General features: G+C 41.3%; 1 long non-coding RNA gene across 1 annotated transcript in view; it reads right to left on the bottom strand.

Annotated features, from left to right (window-relative positions):
• The window catches only part of LOC117883154, a 35,478-nt gene extending 13,845 nt beyond the window's left edge, over window positions 1–21,633 (bottom strand). The window contains exons 1-2 of the long non-coding RNA XR_004647193.1: window positions 21,518–21,633; window positions 4,984–5,072 (exon numbers count right to left, since the gene is read on the bottom strand). This is a non-coding gene — a long non-coding RNA (uncharacterized LOC117883154). The remainder of the gene's footprint in view (window positions 1–4,983; window positions 5,073–21,517) is intronic.
• Between the last annotated feature and the right edge of the window lie 1,148 nt (window positions 21,634–22,781).

Genomic DNA, 22,781 nt, shown 5'->3' with positions numbered 1-22,781 from the left:
TACTCACACAAGCAGCATATCATGATTAGGCCCATTACCTTTTAATAAGCTGAGTAAAATTTAGTAATGTATACAAAATAAGTAAATGATATGATCTGTAACTGGACATGGTCACTTTTAAAAATGTTTACATATGTTGTGATGTTCTGGAGGTGAAGAAATGGCTTATAATGTTTTCAAATTGGTAGTTCAGTGACAGTTAGTCTTCAGAGTGGATTACGTTTTTCATCATTAAGAAAAATAGTTTGTTTATATACAGTGTGCTGTTTGTTTGAGCTTTGCTGCAATTTCAAATCTATTCTTTATCTTTAAAGTTTTATTACCAATAAATAAAGGTAGATATATGAAAAAGTTCAGAAACTCTGCAAACAATGACATTGAAAAATAGTGCATGATATAACACCCATTGGGGTCATTGGAGAGACTTGCAAATTCTCATTATCTTACTCATGTGAGCAGTTCCGTTGCCTTGAGTGAGTAAGGCAAGTAGTCTTGCAGTAGTGGATATGACATTCTTATTTAAACAAAAATGAAATTAGAGGGACAAAAGCCCAATTAGAGTGACCAGATGTCCCAATTTTATAGGAACAGTCCTGATTTTGGGGTCTTTTTCTTATATAGGCTCCTATTACCACCCCCACCCACTTTCCCGATTTTTCACATTTGTTGTCTTGTCACCCTAAGCCCAATTCACTTCAGTGGAAATTAGTATTATCAAGGGAGAGTTGAGATTTAGGATTTCTAATTCTATCACAACTGTATGAACAGCTTATCTTTCCTCAGTTCAAATCAAGATCTACTGAATGCACTAAATCAAAAATGTGAGACTAGGCATATTGTCTTTGCTAACATAATGCAAAAGATAATAAGTCATTGCTGGGTACAATAGATTAATGGCGTAGGTAATTCTGACAGTGCCCAAAATGAAGGGCTCTTGAACAAATATTTAATGTGCCTTTTTCAGAAAGGTAGACAAAGATCCAGTAAAAATTTAAAATAAAATATAATGGCAAAATATTGATAAGACTAAGAGGCATACGCAAACATTTTTATCCTTAAATGCTTAACATTGGTTTGAAAAAGTTTGTCTTTTATTGCTGGAAATATTTTGTTTACTTAGGAAACAAATAGGTGTATAATTTTAGTGTTTTTGAGCTTTAACAATTGCAGCCAGTTTTCTCCTAAAGAAAAGAGAGGAAAAATTTTGGCTAGCATTTTCAGATATGGGTGCCTAAATTTGGGCAGCTAATTCCATATTTCTATTGTGCAAGCCATATGTTTTTGATAACTATGAACACAGATATCCAATAATCCAGAAACACTAAAATTACACACTTTGCTACAATATAGTATCCATCTTTCACAATTTGAAATGTTTTTCTATAACTTGTATAGCAGAATAAGAAAAATGACAGAGGTTTAAAAGATGGTTCTCTTATCCAATTAGGCCCTAGTCTTTCAAAAACTTGTAGTGTTTAAAGTTAAACACATTAATACATAATCTTATTAAGTCAATGGAGCTACTCATAATACATAAAAGTCAGCATGTTGTGACCAGATAAAATATCCAGGAAAGGGTTATGGGCTTCCTACCTGTCACATGACCCCAGCAGGTGATTTAAGAAAACATCTCAGAGCTGCAGTCTGCATTGGTCAGGGAATTGAATTGTTTTTATGTTGGAATAATAGATGTGCACTAAGGAAAGAGCTGGAAACAGGCATGGGGCACTAGTTGTTTCCTGGACTGGTGAGTTATGCATTTGTCTAAGCTGGTGGGCTAAGTCCTTGGGCTGGAACCCTAGACATTTTATATATAATTGTGTGTAATGTAAGTAGTGGTTTTCTTTTTCCTTTTAAATCTGCCTTTTCTTTAAGCAAAGACAGATTCTTCTTGACCTCGCATTCATGTAGCTGCTGATGCAGGTTGGGACAGCTATTTGGATCCTTTGCAACCATGTAAAGGGCATTATTTATCGTTCAGACAAACAAGTTTGTTTACATTTACAGGAGATAGTGCTGCCTGCTTCTTGTTTACAATGTCACCTGAAAGTGAGAACAGGCGTTCTCCTGGATGGCACTGTTCTAGCCAGCGTTGCAAGATATTTACGTGCCAGATGCGCTAAAGATTCATATGTCCCTTCATGTTTCAACCACCATTCCAGGGGACATGAATCCATGCTGATGATGCGTTCTGCTCGATAACAGTCCAAAGCAGTGTGGACCGACACATGTTCCTTTTCATTATCTGAGTGAGATGCCACCAGCAGAAGGTTGATTTTCTTTTTTGGTGGTTTTGATGGTTCTGTAGTTTCCACATCAGACTGTTGCTCTTTTAAGACTTCTGAAAGCATGCTCCATACCTAGATTTTGGAAGGCACTTCAGATTCTTAAACCTTGGGTCGAGTGCAGAAGCCATCTTTAGAAACCTCACATTGGTCCCTTCTTTGCATTTTGTCAAATCTGCAGTGAAAGTGTTCTTAAAATGAACAACCTTGCAATGCCGGCTACGAAAGTGCCATGAAAATGTCTCAGTTTCTGGTGACATTGTAAATAAGAAGTGGGCAGCATTATCTTCTGTAAATGTAAACTAACTTGTTTGTCTTAGCAATTGGCTGAACAAGAAGTAGGACTGAGTGAACTTGTAGGCTCTGAAGTTTTACATTGTTTTGTTTTTGAGTGCAGTTATGTAACACAAAAAATCTACATTTGTAAGTTGCACTTTCAGGACAAAGATTGCACTACAGTTCTTGTATGAGGTGAATTGAAAAATACTATTTCTTTTGTTCATCATTTTTACAGTTAAAATATTTGTAATAAAAATAATATACACTTTGATTTCAATTACAACACAGAATACAATATATATGAAAGTGTAGAAAAACTTTCAAAATATTTCAATTGGTATTCTATTGTTTAACAGTGTGATTAAAACTGCGATGAATTGCGATTAATTTTTTTGAGTTAATGGCGTGAGTGAACTGCAATTAATCGACAGTCCTAATTAGGATATGTGATTTTTGTTTTTAGAATAATTGCATCTAGTATTTAAATGGAAAAAATCTGTCCATACGGTACAGATGGTGCAATGCTATAGCCAACCAAATCTGGGCCCATATAGATACTGCCAGACAGCCACCACACCCACAGATCTCGTAAGGTTTTAGACAGCAATTCTCAGAAAATACAGGAATCTAGTTTGCCACTCAATTTTAATGTGTTTTCCTCCCTGCAGGCTCCCTAGGCAGTCAGTTGGCTGGGTGTGTAGAGGATAAATCATTTTGCACATGTGCATTCCAGAAACAAACAAACAAACCCATGTTTAAAATGTTTTTGTGAAGGATTTAGGTTTTTTGAAATAGTTAAAAACAATGTCTGTTTTTTTTTTTTTAACGTGCTGCTACTGAGACAATGGACTTGATTCTCCATTCTAGCTATCTATTAGAAGAATGAGCTGCATAAGTGAAAGCTTGTCTCAAATTTAAGTATAGTGGAGTGATATCTGTCTAAGATACTTAGCTGGCCATCGTTAAGGTAGTATCTGAGTTCCTCACAATCTTTAATACTCACAAACATCCCTGTGAGGTTGGTGCCTAACTTGCACAGATTTCAATGGGAATTAGGTGCCTAAATACTTTTGAGGATCTGGGCCAAAGAGATTATGGGTAAAATTTCACAAATACTTAAAGGAACTTTGGAAAGTCAATGGGATTTAGGATCCTAAATCCCTAAAATGGTATTCCAAGGGGGACTTGGTCTGAGCATTGCAGTGCCTAACTTTTAGGTGTCCTTCTGCCAAGTGGGATTCACAGCCCTGAGATATGTACCCAGGCTCCCTGTACAATGCACTGGGAGAGTTAGATACCTAAAAAAGGGATTCACAGAAGCCAGTACACTGACTGGGAGCCATCTGAGCTAGCCATTAGAAAATGCTGAGGATAGGGGTTTGGTCTAATCCCTGCCCCCATAGGTGGCGGGTATAATAGGCCAGGGGAGGCTAAGCCTCTCCTGGTGCAGCCGCTGCTAACTTGCCATCAGACTTGTGGGCTGTGGTGGTCCTACCTGTGCTCTGCCTCTTCCCCTCCCTGCTCTACCCCTTCCCTGAGGCCCCCACCATCCGCTGCTGCCTGGTGAGTCCCTCCTCTTCTCCACTCTAACCCCTCTCTGGAGGTCCCCGCTGCTCACTATTTCCCTCCTCTCCTCCACCTCCTCCCCTGCAAGACCCCCATCGCTCTGTGTCCCTCTTCTCCACCCCACCCCCACAAGGTCCTCTCTGACTTCCACGCACTGTGTCTCTCCTCTTCTCCACCCGCCTTCCCTGGGAGGCCCTCTACCACTCACCATGTCCCTATGAGTCAGCCACCACCCATGTGTAAATTTGCCAAATAGTTTTAGGTTGATTGAAACTGCAATTTTCAACAAAAAATGTTGCCCAGCTGTAGTTAGGATTGAGCGGGCTGTAGGCATACCCACTGGCAGAAAATGTATATGGCTAGGGGACTTCTCTAGTGGAAACTTAGGCATGGAGGGAGTTTAGGTGCCTACAGGGTTAGAGGGCAGCTGAACTGGGGTTTTGAAGATCTACATTTTTGATTTAGGCACTAAAGTGACTATTAAGTGTCTACATCCCTCTTTGTAATGGCAGGTCTATTGAGGGAGTATAACTTGACTGCCCATTCCCACCAATTCAGTCAGATTTCAGCTTCTGAGAGTGGCCCTTTGTGGCATGGTAGTACCCAGTAACCCGGATACTAAGCTCCACTTGACTGTCACTTCACAATGTAAAATACCCGTGAGTTTATGCCACAGAACACACTGTACTGTGAAATCCTACATTTCCTGAGATCCTGCCCTTCATGGCTGTGAGAAAGGCAAGTGCAATTTCTATTATCTGTAGTCAATGAATGTTTAGAGGTTATTTATTATATTCCTTGTATGGAAAGGGCAGATGCCCTCAAGGTGAATAAAAGTATGTAAAACCTTAACCTTTAGAGATGTATTCATCACTTCATCTTCTATAGAAAGATTTTAGCTTCTGACCTAGAAGATACAGTATGGGAAGCTTCTCCTCTGTCCTGTAATTGAAAATTGAAAGAACAAAACTCACTGATTCTTTCATCACCAAGGTGTTAGAGAGAGAGAAACTTGACAGTCTTACTTCTTTCTTAACCAATCAAAATGCATGTAATAAGTGAAGGGTTTTAGTCCCTCTAAATAACTCATCAGTGACTTAGACTTTCTGAGACAATGAAGCAAAAATTCAGTGTTAAGATTCCAGGCTGTCAATTTTGTTTGCAAAAGAATTTTAAAACATTAAGGATTTTTTTTTTTTTTTTTTTACAAATGAAGTAAGCAATGTGCACATTGGTGCTTGTAAAGCCATTGTGGGAAGTTTTTACTAGCTATGAATTATCACCTTGTTCTGTAGCGTGATTAACACTTGCAGCTGTAGAATAATTAAAATGCCAATCAGTTCTGAAATGGAGCAAAACAGCTTCTCTATTTGATTCGCCAGTCTGAAAGCTAAATGACTGAGCACATCAGACACCTAGGGCTCGTCAACACCAGAACACACAACCTACCCCACTCCCCCACCATTTCCACGGAGCTAGCTCTAGCTGCACACGGCCCCTCGCTGCCTCTCATACTCAGGGCAGGATTGCACATAACAAGGAAGGAAAGTGTTAGGAGAACTGTGAAAGGGTTTACACTGACTGAGATGAGAGGTAGATGGCAAGCAAAATTCAAACATCAGGCCCAAATGTGTTTGCAGGGCCATCCTTACCCATATGCAAAGTACGCAGCTGCATAGGGCACCAGGAAATTTGGGGCATCCGGGTGGTGGGAAGTTGAGCGACCCGGCCCCAGCCCACTCCATTCCACCGGCTCCCAGGCACGCTGCTCCCAGGTTCCCCCCTGCCCCTCAAGTCCGAAGGCTGGGAGCCAGGGGAGCAGAGCAGAGCAGGCTGGGGCCAGGTCACTCCACTTCCTGCCGCCCCGTGAGTGCAGGGTCGGGCCCGCCCTGCAATCACCTGGCGGCAGGAAGTGGAGCAACCTGGCCCCAACCTGTTCTGCTCTCCCGGCTCGTGCTGCGGAGGTGGTTTCCCTCCTGCCCCCCACAGACCTTGGGTGCAACCCCCCCTCCCACGGATGCCTGGGGCCAGCCCCCCCCCCACGGGGAGGGGGCTGCATAGGTCACCAAAATGTCGAGGGATGGCCCTGTGTATATGTAACAAATGTTTCATATCTGTACAAACTGCTTTGCCCTTTGGCATATTTTAGTATTGCCAGTGTTTTCACCCTGGGGCAAGTGGAAAAAGCCAAAAAAGAAGTATAGTAAACATATTTTTACAGAGAACAGAGTTAAATTGAAGTTTGGGGACTGATTGTCCAGTCCTACTGCTTCCAGCTTAACATAATTTGGCACTTCTGTGATATTTTAAGGCCAAAATGGATTTTTATTTAAGATTCCTGATAATTAGTTTAGGATGGATAAAAATTATCTGACAAGCAGTTTGTTCTAATAAAATGTTGAGTAAGATCATATATTGCAATATCATCCCCTTCTTGTTTTCAATGGGCATGTGAATCAAGGATTCCAAAGGCCCACTGCTTCTCTTGTTGAAGTCAAAATTCCCACTGAAGTCAATGATTCTAGGGTGGGGCCCCACTCATTTACAGAATTCTTAAGGCCTGACACTGGGATGCAAGACAAACTTTTGTTGCTGTCGAGAGAGATACAGTGTCCTTCATCATTCTTGGCCACTGGCCTTTACTAAACCTGAATATTTACTGCAATTTTTTTTTTTTGTTTATCTGCTTCTCTGTTTTGAGTTATGTACTTTGCTGTGCATCTGGGGATATTAATCTAGTGATATTAAATTTATGGCACTCTTGTGTGTGTGTGTCCAGTTCTGGCTTGGATGACTGTTTGGAGAGTGCATTTGTGCACTTCGTAGATATAATTTTTCTCTCTAGTGATGTTTGCTGGACAAACCAAAATAAAGGGTAGGTTTTAAAAGAAAAAACTTTTGGAGAACTAACATTCTGGATAAAATTAATTTGGGATCTGTTCTATGTCACTACTTACATTCAGAGCAAGTATCTGTCATGATTTTTATTTTTGTAACTTTCTTTCGGCTTCAGGGTATGGAGATAATTGCCATCTAGAATCAAGAAAGAATCCCTCTCCCAGGACAGAATGATGCACTAGGAAGCAAACTGAGCAATAAAATATAGGTTACTGTTCACTTGTAGTGCACAGCTGAGATGGGCTGATCAAACCACTTGCAACCACAACCAGAATTGCACAGTCTGCCATCACCTAAGCTTAGTACAAACCTAGTAATACAGTTTCACATTCAAAGTTCCTGTGTGGAATCATGCTTAAAAATTAATAAACAAACTATACTAGTTATTCATTACATGTATTATTAGAAAAAAACAGGTAGATATTTGGATTGCTTTTATTGCACTTGCTTTGTATCTATATGCATGTATATGTATAACAGGTATTAATATTAAAAATAGCCATGGAACCAAAACTCTGCATGTGAACACCCTGAAATTTGAAGAAGATTGGATCCATATCCAGACTCTGTTTCATCATATGTTAAAAGGGATACACTGTGGACTACTTTAATCTGGATGGGAAGCCCAGGTGATATACTTCAATTTTGGATGTAAAGAAGTGTCCCTTTTGTCATAGTCTTAGTGTTTAGTGTTGAGCTTGAAGCTTTATCTGTTGGTAGGAAGATGTTTCAGACTGAGGCACAATATTTCCTGCGTTGGGGAGCTCCAGATGTATGACACCAACTCTGTGAGCAGGCCACATGAAAAGTGGAGTGATAGTGAGCTCTTTAGTAAAATAAAAGCACTAAAAACAATAATACAAAATAATAGCCTAGGGCATGTCCAGACATGATTGGGGAATTGTGGACTTTGATATGTAAGAAAAATGAATGTGTTAATTATACTGTGCAGTCATACTGACAAAATAAATTATTAGAGACACATAAGAATGGCCGTACTGGGTCAGACCAAAGGTCCATCCAGCCCCGTATCCTGTCTACCAACAGTGGCCAATGCCAGGTGCCCCAGAGGGAGTGAACCTAATAGGTAATGATCAAGTGATCTTTCTCCTGCTGTCCATCACCACCCTCTGACAAACAGAGGCTAGGGACACCTCTGCGGGAAGCAGCGTGGGCCAAGGGATGTGCTGGCCATTGCTTCCCGCAGCCCCCATTGGCCTGGAACATGAACTGCAGCCAGTGGGAGCTGCGATCAGCCGAACCTGCAGACAGTGCAAGTAAACAAACCGTCCTGGCCCGCCAGCGGATTTCTCTGATGGGCCACGTGCCAAAGGTTGTTGATCCCTTCCTTACAGTGTAGCTGCTCTATGCCAATGGGAGAGAGAGCTCTCCTCCTAGCATATTTAAAGCACCCCCAATGAGCTGTGGTAGCTATGTTGGCAGGAGTGTCTCCCACCGACGTAGCACACTGTCCACGCCGGAGCTTTTGTTGGTGAAATTTATGTTGGCCAGGAATGTGTTTTTTCACACCCCGACTGACAAAAGTTTTGCCAACAAAAGTGCTAATGTAGACAAAGCCTAAGTCTGCAGTGGGTGGTGGGGTAAACAGCTCCGGAATGGGGGAGATATGTGCTGCCTTTCCTCTGTCCTTGCAGTGGCCTTAGGACAAGTGCAGCCATGAATCTGACACTGATTAAAGACTTTACACCTTTGTTGCACTCTGTTTTGCACATGTGTAAGTTAATATACAAATATGTATAAACAGGGGAGCAGGAGTAAGGAGGTGATTTTACCTCTGTATAGGACACTGGTGAGACCAGTACTGGAATACTGTGTTGAGTTCTGGAATCCACATTTTAAAATGGATATTGAAAAACTGGAGAGGGTGCAGAAAAGAGCTACAAAATGATTCAAGGGCTGGAGAAAATGCTGTATGGTGAGAGACTTAAAGAGCTCAATTGGTTTAACTGATCAAAAAGAGGTTGAGAGGTGACAGTGTATAAGGACTTCACTGGGAGACAACTCCAGGAACTAAAAGGCTCTTTAATCTGGTAGGAAAAGGCAAAACAAGAACCAGTTGCTGGAAGCTGAAGCCAGACCAATTCAAATTAGAAACAGACACAAATTTTTAAAAGCGAGGGTGATTAACCATTAGAACAAAACTACGAAGGGAAGTGGGGGGAATCTCCAACTTTTGAGGTCTTCAGATCAAGACTGGATGCCTTTCTGGAAAGTGTGCTTCAGCCAAAGATAAGTTATTGGGCTCAATATAGAGGTAACTGGGTGAAATGCAATGACCTGTGATATATAATCTAATGGTCCCTTCTGGCCTTAAACTCTCTGTATCTATGAAAGTGCTAAGTAGTGGGGAATCAGGCCCACTGACTATGGTGTAGCTACTCTGGAGATAGACCAGCCTAAATTAGATGAGGCTCTGGCACATGATTTACAATATAAGACTAAAGAAACCATTATTTGAGCTTGTGTAATTTTTAAAACAAAAATTAAAATAAACAGAAGTGTATATTCTGACTAGTATAAGAGTTTAGTGCAATAGTTACTACTGTGCCAGTTATTATCTGTCTAGTGGGAAAAGAAGTAGGATTTTTCACATTTTGAAATGGAAGGGGGGGGGAGGGAGTTGTTTCCCCAAAGAACATCTTTTTGTGGTAGGTCATTACAAAGCAATAAACGGATCAGCAATACTTTTGTACCCAGTGGAGTACTTAAATATCACAGTGACTGAGACTTTGAAATCTTCCTGGCTCTCATGTTAAATCTATATGGGAATACAGATTTAGAGCTAAGCGGAGCACAATGACACAGAAAGCCTCTAGAGGCTACATTGCCCAAGAATGTTGATGGGAATTTGTTGTGTTTTACTGAGTATAAATAACAGCACAGTAGGAATTGTATCCATAGGCAGGGACATAGATTTCATAGGCTGGGGACTGGAGCTGTTGCTCCTCAAAGTGTTCACTTTGAATAAACGTGTTTGTAACAGGCACATGCACACCCAAAATAACAATTAGAATGAAGAGAGCAATTGACATGTAAAAAGAAATGAAGAGGAGCTGGCTTCTCTGTGTAATGATTTGAACAACAGACACCACGTTGCACACATGCACAGTTAGAAGCAGTGGGAACAGTGTCAGACTCATGCATTGGCTTTTCAAAATAAATTAACATAGTTGTGTTCCAGGAGACTTACAAACATTGTGGTGGCCAGATCATGACTGGATCAGAATCCTGCCAAAACATTTATTTCTGTGAGGACCGTTTCCTTAAGCACTGTTCTTCAAAGGAGGTCGGCACTGGAATTACTGATAGGCTGAGATTATAGTGAAGGTAGTACCACTCTATTTATATCTTTGGCATTTCTAACACCCTCAGCACCTCAGATTTAGGTGCCACTCTAGAGGTGTTACTGTACTTACTGTCATGATAGGATCACACAACAGTGTTCACAAATATGTAGTTATTTTTGGATTACCATTAAGTATTGACAGCAAATATTTTAATTCTGGCATGTCTCAACTTTAAAAAGAGCAGGCAACCTCATTCCCAGGAACAACATAGGCTGTGATTCTGTATTGTAGAGCATGGAGATGGACTGATGTGCCTATGCAAAGCCCGTTTACTTTAAAGGACCTCTGTACAGATGTGGTAGATAGCCTGCACTCTGTATTGTGGTATCAAGGACATAGTCTCTAAAATGTGTTTATAAACAAGTAAAGCCTCTGGGCTACACCATATAAGGGTTTTAAAGCAAAAATCCCCATGGTTCTCCTTTGTTTGACTTTATAGTTAGCTCTTTATTCTGAGTAACTGAGTGGGTAAACTTTTGTTAATAGATTTTCAGGATTGTTTTACACTGTATTATCTCTGCTGCCTAACAATAACTGTTTACTTCATCACGGCTACTCTGTCAAGTAAATGAGGTCCAAAATGTTCCTTCACTTCAAAGGATTGTACATTCATATCTAAACATCTTTTATTCTTAGAATTCCCCATTATATTTCGACATATATTATAAGGGTTAGTATTTGTATAAGTCCAACCAGCACCCTTGTGTACATCCCCTGCAAAGGTCTACTTCAGTAGATAACTATTCCACATAACTGTGATAATCATTTATATGTCCCCATTATTTTAAACAAACATTTAAAAGGCAGGGAATCAAAGTCTGAAGGGTCAAAATATATAACAAATGTGATTAAAGGTGATTGATGTTTGTTTGTTTGTTTGTTGACCTGTATAAAGGTGTGAGAGTACTGTATGAAATATTCTCAGAGAAATCCAAAGACCTCAAAACCACACTATTTTTTGAAAAAAATATTCTGGTCTCTAGTGAACCTTTCAAGGTTAGGAATTTATTTTTTATGATCATCAATTCTCTCCTTGGAAAGCTTGATATATCAAAATTTTGTGTGTTTCAATGCAAAAAGGTGCATTTAGGAGGGGGCATGAAATGGCTCAGTATTTAATTTTAAATATTTTCTTATGAAATATTGTGATAAATATTTGGTATTTTCACTTAGGTCTTGCGTGAGATGTCACATAGGTACTGTCAAATATATCAGTATTGAAACTGAATGTCTGCAGTAAAGGAAGCAACAATAAAAAGTTGCTGGGTGTGGGGAGAGGAGTAGTTTTTTAACTTCTATGTGCAATACTTTTATTTGGACCTTAACCATAAAAAAAAAAATCTGAGGAAAAATATATACTTAGATTAGAGAACAGATAATTAATGGTTGCCTGTAACACAGAGCATGTTCAATCTGTGTAATTACACCAAATCAAGCAGAAACACTATTATCAGCTGTTAAATGCTATTGTACCACTTGGCTTTTTACCTTTGTTTTTCCACTTGAGATGAGACATGACACCTTAATTGAATATATCTTGATGTTGATGTCAAATTTTAAAATATACAAAAGTGTGTCTCTCTCCCCTCTGCTCCACCACTTGGTGAACAGTTCTAAAAGTAGCTGAGATCATCTTACCAGTGGCTGAGAAACCTGCTGTATCTGTGTTGTTCAGTGCCTAGGTAATTTTACCTTGTAACAATGAAGAAAGACTATATTTGGGAAACAGACGGAGACTGGCTAATCTCATTGATAGTTGATATCGTCCTCACGACAGACTACCATCCATACATGCTGGGTCTTTTAGAGCTGTCAGCAGCCTTTGATATCACTGACCATGAGGTTTTAATGAGTTGCCCATGAATCCTGGCAGGCGTAGATGGAATTACACTACAGAGGTTCTGTTCTTTCCTCTTAGATGGATCCTGGAGGGTGGTGTTGGGCAATTGCTTATCTTCCCTGAAGGTTGTGTCATGTGGAGTCCTACATTCTTTTGTCACTCCTCTTGCTCATCAGGGTTGTGAGGCAACAGGGGAGAAGGGGAGATAATGAGATGATTTGGCCTGCAGTGTCTTTAGTGTTGTGGACAATACAAAGCTGTACAGATTGTGCTGTCACCCTGCCTGGCAAAAACAATAGCAAGGGGTTGAAATTCAGTCCAGATGAGATGAAGGAGATGCTGTTAAAATGAATCTGGAATATAGCTATAGGAAATACACATCAGCAATTATTTTTTAAATCCAGACTGTAAACATCTGTTCTGGGGTTTTTTGCACTAGTCATATCATCACAAATTCTGTATATTGTCTGTAGTACACAGAGCAATTATTTCACCAACTTATCCTGGTTGGAATGTTCTGACTTTTAAAAAACCAGCCAACCATACAGAACCACTGACATCTAGTTCTTGGTCAAACCCACTCCTTGTTAGAAAACATATAAACTTTTTAATCAGTATCCCACAATGTGTTACGATTTCTTCACTTCAGGCAGTTAGCCAAGCATACCATGCGTTATTTCAGTCCAGCACTGGACTTTCCCACAGCACAGAAATCATATGTCTCAATCATTATAACAGTTAATAAGTTTCAGGCTTGTCATATTTCCAGTGGTTAATTGGTATCACAGCAGCATTAGGCAGGATGACAGAATATTAGGGTCTGACTTTGGACACTGGCCAGTTGGACCTCTTTTGATGTCACAACTGAGGACCATTTCCCAGTGGTGCACAGCTGAGACCTTAAAATAGAGGAAAGTATCTACAGCCACTAGATGGATTAACACACACACACACACACACACACATACACACACACACACACACACACACACACACACACACACACACACACANACACACACACACACACACACACACACACACACACACACACACACACACACACACACACAAAGAGAGAAGAAACTTTAGTATCTTCTTCCCTATTCCATTTTCCTTCTTAAAGCCTTTACTCCTGACAGCATTCTGTGCCAAAAAATTAAAATTCAGTGCACAATATTTTAAAATTCTGCAAATGTTATTTGTCAAATAAATGTGGAATCTCCAGCATGGCATTGAGGATCACAGGCCACTGGCTGCACAGAGGTTGAAGATCACTGTGCAGCTCCTGCCGTCCCCTGGACACGCATTCAATGGTGAGGCTTCATTCAACCCTGACATGGTGCAAGGACTGGGCCTGCCCCAGAAACACCCCCGGGCCCTGCTTCCCTCATGCCAGGTGCACCAGGTGTGGGCAGGCAGGCTCAGCAAGGCAGGATCCAAATGCGGAGGGGCTTAGTGCGGGGGGTCCAGGTGTGCGTTTAGAGGCTTCTGAGTGGGGCAATCTGGGTGTGGGCGGCTTAGTGGGGGATCCGGGTGCAGGGGGGATCTGGATGCACAGGGGCTTGGTGGGGGGGGGGGGTTCTGGGTGCAACGGTAATGGGACTCTGCACGGGGGTCCAGGTGAAGGTGGTTGGGGCTCAACAGGAGAGGGTCTAGGTGTGGGCAGTTCAATGTAGGGGGGTGTTCAGATGCTGGGGGAGTGGGACTCAGTGGGGTAGGGTTCCAGGTGCAGCTGGTTGGGGCTCAGTAGGGTGGGGATCCAGGTGTGGGTGACTCCTTGGGGTGGTGCAGGGACAGGGGGAATGGGGCTTATCTGGGGGGGGGTCTGGGTGCAGGGGGGGGGAGGCGCAGTGAAAGGGTATGGGTTTGGGGGGGTCTGGATGCACAGAGGTTGAGCGGATGCAGGAGCAGCTCCCTGTACAGTGATCCCTCCCCCTGTAGCTGAGGAGCGATGGGTGCAGGAAGCACGGGGGTGGGGCGGAGTTTGCAGAGCTTCCTACAGCTGGGGAAGAAATCTGGGGGTGGGTCTGACATGGCCCTGGATGCCATGCTGGGGAAGAGAAAGTCCTGTACTCTCCAGCCCAGCCGGAACTAGAAACTGAGCACAGGCAGGGTAGGAGCCACCAGCCAGGTCTTCCCCAGTCCCACCCGCTGCCCTGCAGTGATTTACCTCTCTGCCGGCTGCCCTGGGCATCTGAAACATACTGCTGGGGAAGGTCGCATGACAGCTCTTGTGGCTTCCCTTTGCTTCCCCATCAGAAAGTCATTTTTCTGCGGGGGACATAAATTCTGCGCACGTGCAGTGGTGCAGAATCCCCCCAGGAGTATTAAAGCCTACTTAATACAATGAATACAGAGATAATACCCACACTCCCCTTCTTTAAAACACCTCACAGTTCAGCTTCATAAGACTTCAGAGTAGGCCTGATTCCTTTAAATTGCTGCTGGACACTGACTGGGCTGCAGAAGGAAGCAGTTGTTTCTCTTTGAAATCTTGCCAATAGAGGAGTGCTATTGGTGGCACTGCAAAGGGAGATGAACAATTCCCTCTTCCAGCCTAGCTATGCTGCTCAGCAGTACTACAGGATGATGGTTCTAAGGTAGCTGAGATCAATTACAGGGTCTTCAATAGTCAAGTGTTGGTATTATTTGTACTGCAGTTATGCCTAGAGTGCCAACCAAGATCAGAGTTCCATTGGGCTAGGCACTATACAACATCATAGTATGAAAGCTTACTGGAATGCTGATTCCACTTCTGGTGTCAATGCTTTAGAAAGGAGGCTGACCAATTGGAAAGGGTTCTGAAAAGAGCTACAAGAATGATTCAATGTTTCAGAAAGCCTGCCTTTACAATACGAGGCTGAAGAAGCTCAATCTATTTAGTTTACTAGGAGAAGGTTGAGGGAAGATTTCATTACAACCTAGAAGTACCTACATAGGGATAAGATTTCTGATAGTAGATGACTGTAAATGCTTACCAAGATCCAATGGCTGGAAACTGAAGATAGACAAATGCAGACCAAAAATTAGGCACAAATTATTAACAGCATGGGTGATTCACCATTGGAACAATTTTGGAACATTGGATGTGATGGATTCTCTGCCACATGATGTTTTTAAATAAAGATTGCATGCATGTCTTTCTAAAAGGTTTGCTTTAGCTCAGTTAGAAGTTATGGCCCTGATGCTGGAGTCATAGAGTGAAATCTCTGGCACATGTTATGTAGAAGCTCAGACAAGCTGATCATAATTTTCCCTTCTGGCCTTAAAATCTATGAATTATCATTTTGAAGACAAGACAGACAAAGGGTGGGAGATGGAAACTATTACTGTCACGATTTTCCGGATGAGGAACTGGGGCAAAGAGAAATTAGATTATTTTTTCCAAGATCGCACAGAAAAGCTGTGGTAGAGCCAGGAATTAAACTCTGATCTCCTGACCATGTTTGCTTTTGAAGGATGATGCCGGAATTCTGAATCAGCCTTTTAATCTCAGGTTGCATTAAAATTACACAGGTGTAACTGACTATACACGATACCAGCCAGTGGAGAATAGCTTTGGACTTCATAATATGCTAGTTGTACACATCAATTTTCTACTGCTACCCATATTACTACTGCTCAGAGCTGTGTTACTGAACACTTGGTATACTTCAGGATTGTTTTTTAGAGTGGCTGGGTGGTTATGGTGAACTGGCATTAGTTCATTCCAAATGTTTAACATACTCATCAAGTTCAATTAATTAAAGATTTTATTCCAATCCAATGGAATTGTCTTGAGTATAATAATAGGTTTTCATTCCTGTTCTTAAAAACTTAGCAATGTAAATAACATTACTTGAGTACATTGTGCACAACTGCAAAATACCAGTTTCTGTAACTGAATGTTGGTTATAGAATATTTATTTGTTAAACCTAAACTGGACAGTGAGGCAGTTTTATGTCACTAAATCACATTTAAGATTCTGAATTTGGAATGAATCCAAATATCTTTTAGGTGAATAATAGAACCAGAATTAGTGGATATTAATCTTTCAAGTTAAAGATGCCCATTAGCATCAGACCGAACCCACTCATTTTTGACTCAGATCTTTAATGCTATTCTGATATCTGAGAATAATTCTGATGTATAATAAATGAATAGCTGATTCTACTCTCACTTATATTGACGTAACCCCATTGATTTAAATGGGTTATTCCCAATTTACACTTGTGTAAATGAGAGGAGAATCAGGCATTGGACATTTTGTTTTTATTACTCTTTAAAGATATCAAGTGACAATTATCTGGGCATAATTTTTACTTTGTTTCTCGACTGATGTATAATTGCTCTAAACTACCGAGTTTTTTTACCTTTATGAAACTACAACATTTAGTGCTTGTGATAGGGTGCTGGGCAAGAACTGCTGACTCAGCCTTCTGTCATGCCAGCTCCTGTTAAGGGAAGTAAATTGTAGCTGGCTAGCGAAAACCTGCGCCTAATTGGTGAATTTGAGACAGCTGCCCGCCCAATTAGCCTAGGGCTACATAAAAGCTGGGAGGAAAGAAACCGGAGGGGGCCTGAGTGAAGGCAGAGGGATATTGCCTTCTTCCTAGGTGCAGACACTCGAATCCAAGTTGTGTATGCTTAGAAGGTGGTGGGAGCACAATCGGTAAATAAACAGCACCAGTGGTTACTGAACTCCAGGGTCTCTGAGAGACTTTGTCAGCACAGCAGGGGCAGGAGCCAAGAGGGCTCTGCAGCACCTTGCTACAGTGCCCAACTATTATTATTTATTTACTAGTTGTTGTTTGCCATTTGTATGGCCATAGTACATAGGAGCCCTGAACAAGAACTCCATTTTTCTAGATTTGTACGAACAGAACAAAAAGTTGGCCCCTTCTCAAAGAGCGTACAATCTAACTGTAAGTCTAGAGCAGTGGTTCCCAAACTTGTTCCGTTGCTTGTGCAGGGAAAGCCCCTGGCGGGTCGGGCCGGTTTGTTTACCTGCCGCATCCGCAGGTTCGGCCAATCGCGGCTCCCACTGGCCGCCGTTCGCTGCTCCAGGCCAATGGGAGCCGCTGGAAGCGGCGTGGGCCAAGAGACATACTGGCCACCGCTTCCAGCAACTCCCATTGGCCTGGAGCAGCGAACCGCGGCCAGTGGGAGCAGCGAACCGCGGCCAGTGGGAGCAGCGAACCGCGGCCAGTGGGAGCCGTGATCAGCCAAACCTGCAGACATGGCAGGTAAACAGCCTGGCCCGGCCCACCAGGGTCTTTCCCTGCACAAACAGCGGAACAAGTTTGGGAACCACTGGTCTAGAGAAAATAGGTGGATACAAAAGACAGGGGAGCGGGGGCACGAGGTAGCAGATCGTTTAAATCTTGATGTTGACCTTGGAAATAATATACATCTTTATTTTCAATAAGGAGTAGAACTGGGCAACATTTTTTGTCTGAAAGTTTTTTCACTGAAATAGTTTGCAAATTGGTATTGTAGTTGTTGAACTGTTTTAGTAAAAAAAAAGTTAAAATAAATTCTGAAAAAATAGAAACTTTGACATTTTTGAAACAAACCATTTCAATTTTGTTTTGAAATTTACTTTAACTCTATTTTTAAAGAGAGATTAAAACTCAAAACTAACATTCATTTTGATTTAATGAAACATTTAGTCAACCCAAAATGAAATTTTTCTTCAACTTTTTGGTTTTTTGAAACATTTCTTTTGGGATCAATCTAAAACATTTTTTTTCAGCACAGCCAACAAACATAAATATCTGTACTAGGAAGGAGTGATCAAAAAAATCTCAAAAATTAACAAAAAGGATGCACAGCTACTTTCATTACAAAATCTTAATTTTTATATTTTTTGCCTTAAAGTTCTTGCGATCTCTTTAAAAAAGAAAACATGTTACAAATTCCTCTACAATCTATGTTCCCTATTTTATTTTCTTCTGATTATAAAGGCTCTGGTCTTTATTTTACTGGCTTGATAAATTAAACTCTGGAAACCTATATTTTGTTGTTGAAACTTAGAGATTGTCTAGTATTTTTGTTTGATCATTTGACTTACCTTTCTGTTGACATGGTAGGTCATCTGGAAGTGGAAGGATATTTCTGGACATTATTTTTGCTGTTCCAGTATTGGTGTGGAAAATGGTCTATTTAGTCTATTTTTGGTCTAAACATTCTGTTCTGTTTAAGTACATGGCTCCAATCAAATAAGTATTGTCATAATCTGAAAATATTGTTGTTGCTCTTTACCAAGTTTAAATACTAGACAGTGATAGGATCATTGTTAGTAATTCAGGCTAATATTAAAAAAAACAGATTTTATGTCACAAACTTATGTGGTTCTGTATTGTGAGCTATATTTTGCCATCAGTTATTAAACAGAACTCCCCATTTGAGTTAATGGGGATTCCTATTTAAAACCAATGACACAATATGGCCCTATTTATATACATAAACTAATTATTTAATTGCATTTTACATTTTAATCATTACAGGTCACATGTAACTTCATCTATGTACAGTAACTACATAACCAAAGGCATAAAATTAGGGTCAAAACCCCCAGCTCCGGCCCGAGCCCGGAAGTCTACACAGCAGTGAAACACCCCACAGCCTGAGCCTGAGTCACCTGGCCCGGGCCAGCTGCGGGTTTTTCTTTGCTGTATATACTGATCCTGAAAGTCCAAGTTTGGGTGCTGGATCACTCTTGTTCACATGTTTGTTGACCCCTTCACTGAATTCAAATAGAATTGTGAGGCATCATTTTCCTTTACAAAAGTCATATTGACTCTTCCCCAACATATTGTGTTTATCTATGTGTCTGATCATTCCATTCTTTGCTATAGTTTCAACCAATTTGCCTGGTATTAAAATTAGGCTTACTGGCCTATAATTGCCAAGATTGCCTCTGGAGCGCTTTTAAAAAAATCATTCCCCATGCAGTTCATATCAACCCGTCAAGGGCCAGATGTGGGACACAAGATGCGATAAAGACCTAAGCCATGGAGACACAAAAATAAAATATTCATGCAGGAAACCAAAAATGCTGTGAGATGTGTCCTGTCAGTGTAAATAACTTTTCCTATAATCCCACAGTCATGATTCTTTGTTTCTAATGGAAATAATCAACAATAAAAGTGAGTAGACCAAATTCATGAAGGTAACTTTCAAACTAAAATGAGTGATGCCCCCCTCAGAATGAAGTAGAATTCAGAAGTATAGATTCCAAGGCCAGAAGAGACTGTTGTGGTCATCTAGTCTGACTTCCTGTTTAACACAGGGCATAGGACCTCCTCCTCCCCCACACCAAATAATTCCTAGAACAGATCTTTTAGAAAAACATCCATCCATGTTAATGAAGAATTCACCACAACCCTTGGTAAATTGTTCCAATGAGTAATTACTCTCACTGTTAAAAGTGAATCTTATTTCCAGTCTGAATTTGTCTAACTTCAACTTCCAGCTATTGTTATACTTTTGTCTGCTAGACTGAAGAGCCCATTATCAAATATTTGTAACCCATGTGTAGGTACTTATAGACTGTAATCAAGTCACCCTTTAACCTTCTCCTTGTTAATCTAAATAGATTGAGTTTCTTGACTTTATCACTATGAGCCATGTTTTCTAATCCTTTAATTATTCGCTTGGCTCTTCTCTGAACTCTCTCCAATTTATCAACATCTCTCTTGAATTGTCAATGAAGTAGCTCCACTGAGGTCAATAGGGGCTGCACAGGATTTTAAATGAGGGCAGAACTTGGTGCATCAGAAGAAACTTATGAGACTTTATCCTTCATTGCACAGTAAGTTCCATGCTTTAGTGGGCCGTGCTAATTGGAGAGTTTGGAGAACATGACTGACATTTTTCTCTTCTTAAATGGCTGGTGGCTGGACATGTTGACCTGACTTTTCTGAAAAATGATGATCATCGTGGCAAATAGATAACTAATTTTGAAAAACAAAAATGAACATACTGCTTTGGGGACTTGAGCTGTATTCCAGGTTGTCTTCTCATCTGTCTCTAGGAGGCAGGAATCACTTGTCAATCTCTTCCCCCCAGCCCCGTCGCACTCTCTGGGCAAGGCTGCTGAATTCCCACCATTGACAGACAATGGCCTATGTGTAAGTGTGTGTAGGAAGTGACCCGCAAAGTAGGTCTTCTTCCGCCTTGTGGCAGTTCAATTGAGTCTGGACAAGAATTTTGAAGGGGGTGTGCCATTCAAGGCAAATTTCTCTGCTTGCCTGCCTGCCAGGACATTGGCTTTGGTACTTCTACTCTCCAGCCTAGCTTTCCAACTATCTCAGGGTGGAGGCATAAATGCCTCTCTGCAGCTAGCCTGCCTGGATTGGAAAGAGGGAGTGTTTCTCCCTGAGTCCTTCTACCGTGTTGTGACCACCAAATTATTTGGAGATTGGATGGGAAAGGAAGAATGGTTCAGTGTTTAAGGGGGGTAGCCTAGAACTTGAAAGACCTGGATTTGCTTTTCTGCTCAGCCACCATCTCACTGTGTGCCCTTGAGCAAGTCACTTAGTAGTTTCACATCTGTAAAATGGAATAATAGCATTTCCCCACTTCATGTTGTGAGGATAAATACATTAAAGATTATGAGGTGCTCAGATACTACAGTGATGGGGGCCATATAAGTATCTTAAATAGATAGGTTGGAGGAGGAAAATTGGGAAGGGAGAAACAAGTGTACCTTCTGCCTTTGCACAACCTGAGGCTGTGGATGTTCCTGTATAAAGCAATAATAGCTTGTTGTATTCTCTTTTCAGGAGGCTGCTTCTAGCCCTGCCTCCTGCTGCTGACACAGAGAGTCACTCTCAGCAGGGATGAGCCTTCTCAAGCAAAAAGGCAGGTCTTCAGCCCTAAAATGACTAAATTTAGTTTAATAAAAAAGACCAAAATTGGTCACATATTCACCATGGCCCTCACTTTACAGAGAAGGGAAGGTCAGCAAGAAGCTGATGCCAGCTGTGCTTTATCTCTGAAGTGCTCCTTCATTTCTCATCTGTATGTGAGTGAAGCAGAGTACATGAATAGACTTTCTGATTGTGTGAATTGTATGTAGAGTTACGGAACACATTTCACACTTATATCCCAAAATAGGTTGCAAGCGGCCACAGCAAGCAGCAACAGCAAGCGGCCAAGCTATTCGGAAGCCCATATTTTCAGGAAATACAGCAATTTATCTCCCATGTCACCAAAGTAGTGATGAGGCTGGAAGTAATTAAAAAAAATGCACATCTTATCACAATATGACATTTTCAATAAGCTTTCTTACCTTTTAATAGGGATATAGGAGAAGAGGTCCGCAGAACAAAGACCAGGTTTTCCCTTTACTTGGATTCAGTTTTGGGAATAACTCTGGGAATAGGAACAGCTGTTAGCAGAGGTTTCTTGTCCTCAGCAAGAGCCAACTCAGATTACACTATTGTAATTTGTGGAAGATTTGCAGTGAACACTGAGGATTGGATTTCCAAAAGTGCTCAGTATTGGTCTAACTCTGCTCTCCATTGTAATTAACCGTCAATATTTTACACTGGGGAAAACTGAGGCACAGAGGGTTAAAGTTTCAAAAAAAGGACCTCAGGGAGTTAGGAACACAAGTGCATTTTATTTTCAGTGGGACTTATGCTCCCAACTCCCTGAAGTGCTTTTGAAATTCCCACCCGGAGACAAGAAGTGACTTTCTTAGTCGCATAATGAGCTTGTGACAGAACTGGGGCTAGAATCCAGGTTTGCTAAGCAGTGGAGACAATTGTAACCTTTACAGGGCGCTTCACGGTGGTTCCAACAGTTAAAATGGTTGATCACATGAATCAGATTTACTCACCATGCCACAAGACTTGTAAAGTCCATGAATTGTACTTACAGAAGTCAAAGAAATTACAAGTTCTACAGCCACACTTCACGCTATTTATAACATCTGTAAAGCTTCTCATGGAACTTACAATATATCTGAAAACTTTATCATTTGACCCTAAATAATTAAAAATGGTCCTTTGCATTAGTTCTTACTGAGAAACTCTGCCTATGAGAAACCTGCAGTCTCTATAATAAGCTGTTTTGTGTTGAATTGACAAATGTAGCGCAATTTAGAAAATGGATTTGGTTTTGCTTTTTAAAAATTCCATATCTTAAAAACTATATGCCTGGCTAACTTCAAACTGGAAGAAATATAGTTCTACTGTACATTGGGCAAAGGCTACATGTAGGGTAGGGTGACCACATGTCCTGTATCAACTGGGACAGTCCCTTTTTTAAGCCCCGGTCTGGCCGTCCTGACTTTTTTTGGCAAAAGTGAGCATTTGTCCAAGAGCAAACTTTTGCCAACAAAGTAGGGCGTGCACCCCTAGTGGGGTACAAAGGAATGTGGGAGGGGTGAGTGGTGATGGGAGGTGCAGGGAGGCAGAACAGGACTCCAGCGAGTGGTGATGCCAGGGGCATGGAGGTGGGGGGTAGGCATGGCTCGGGTGAGCAGCAGTGCCAGCTCCGTGTGTGTGTGGGGGGGGATGGGGCAGGGGCAGCAGGGCTCGGGTGAGGAG

Source organism: Trachemys scripta, chromosome 9 (assembly GCF_013100865.1).
Source record: "Trachemys scripta elegans isolate TJP31775 chromosome 9, CAS_Tse_1.0, whole genome shotgun sequence".
NCBI lineage: Eukaryota > Metazoa > Chordata > Testudines > Emydidae > Trachemys > Trachemys scripta.
This window is presented reverse-complemented; position numbering and strand designations above follow the sequence as displayed.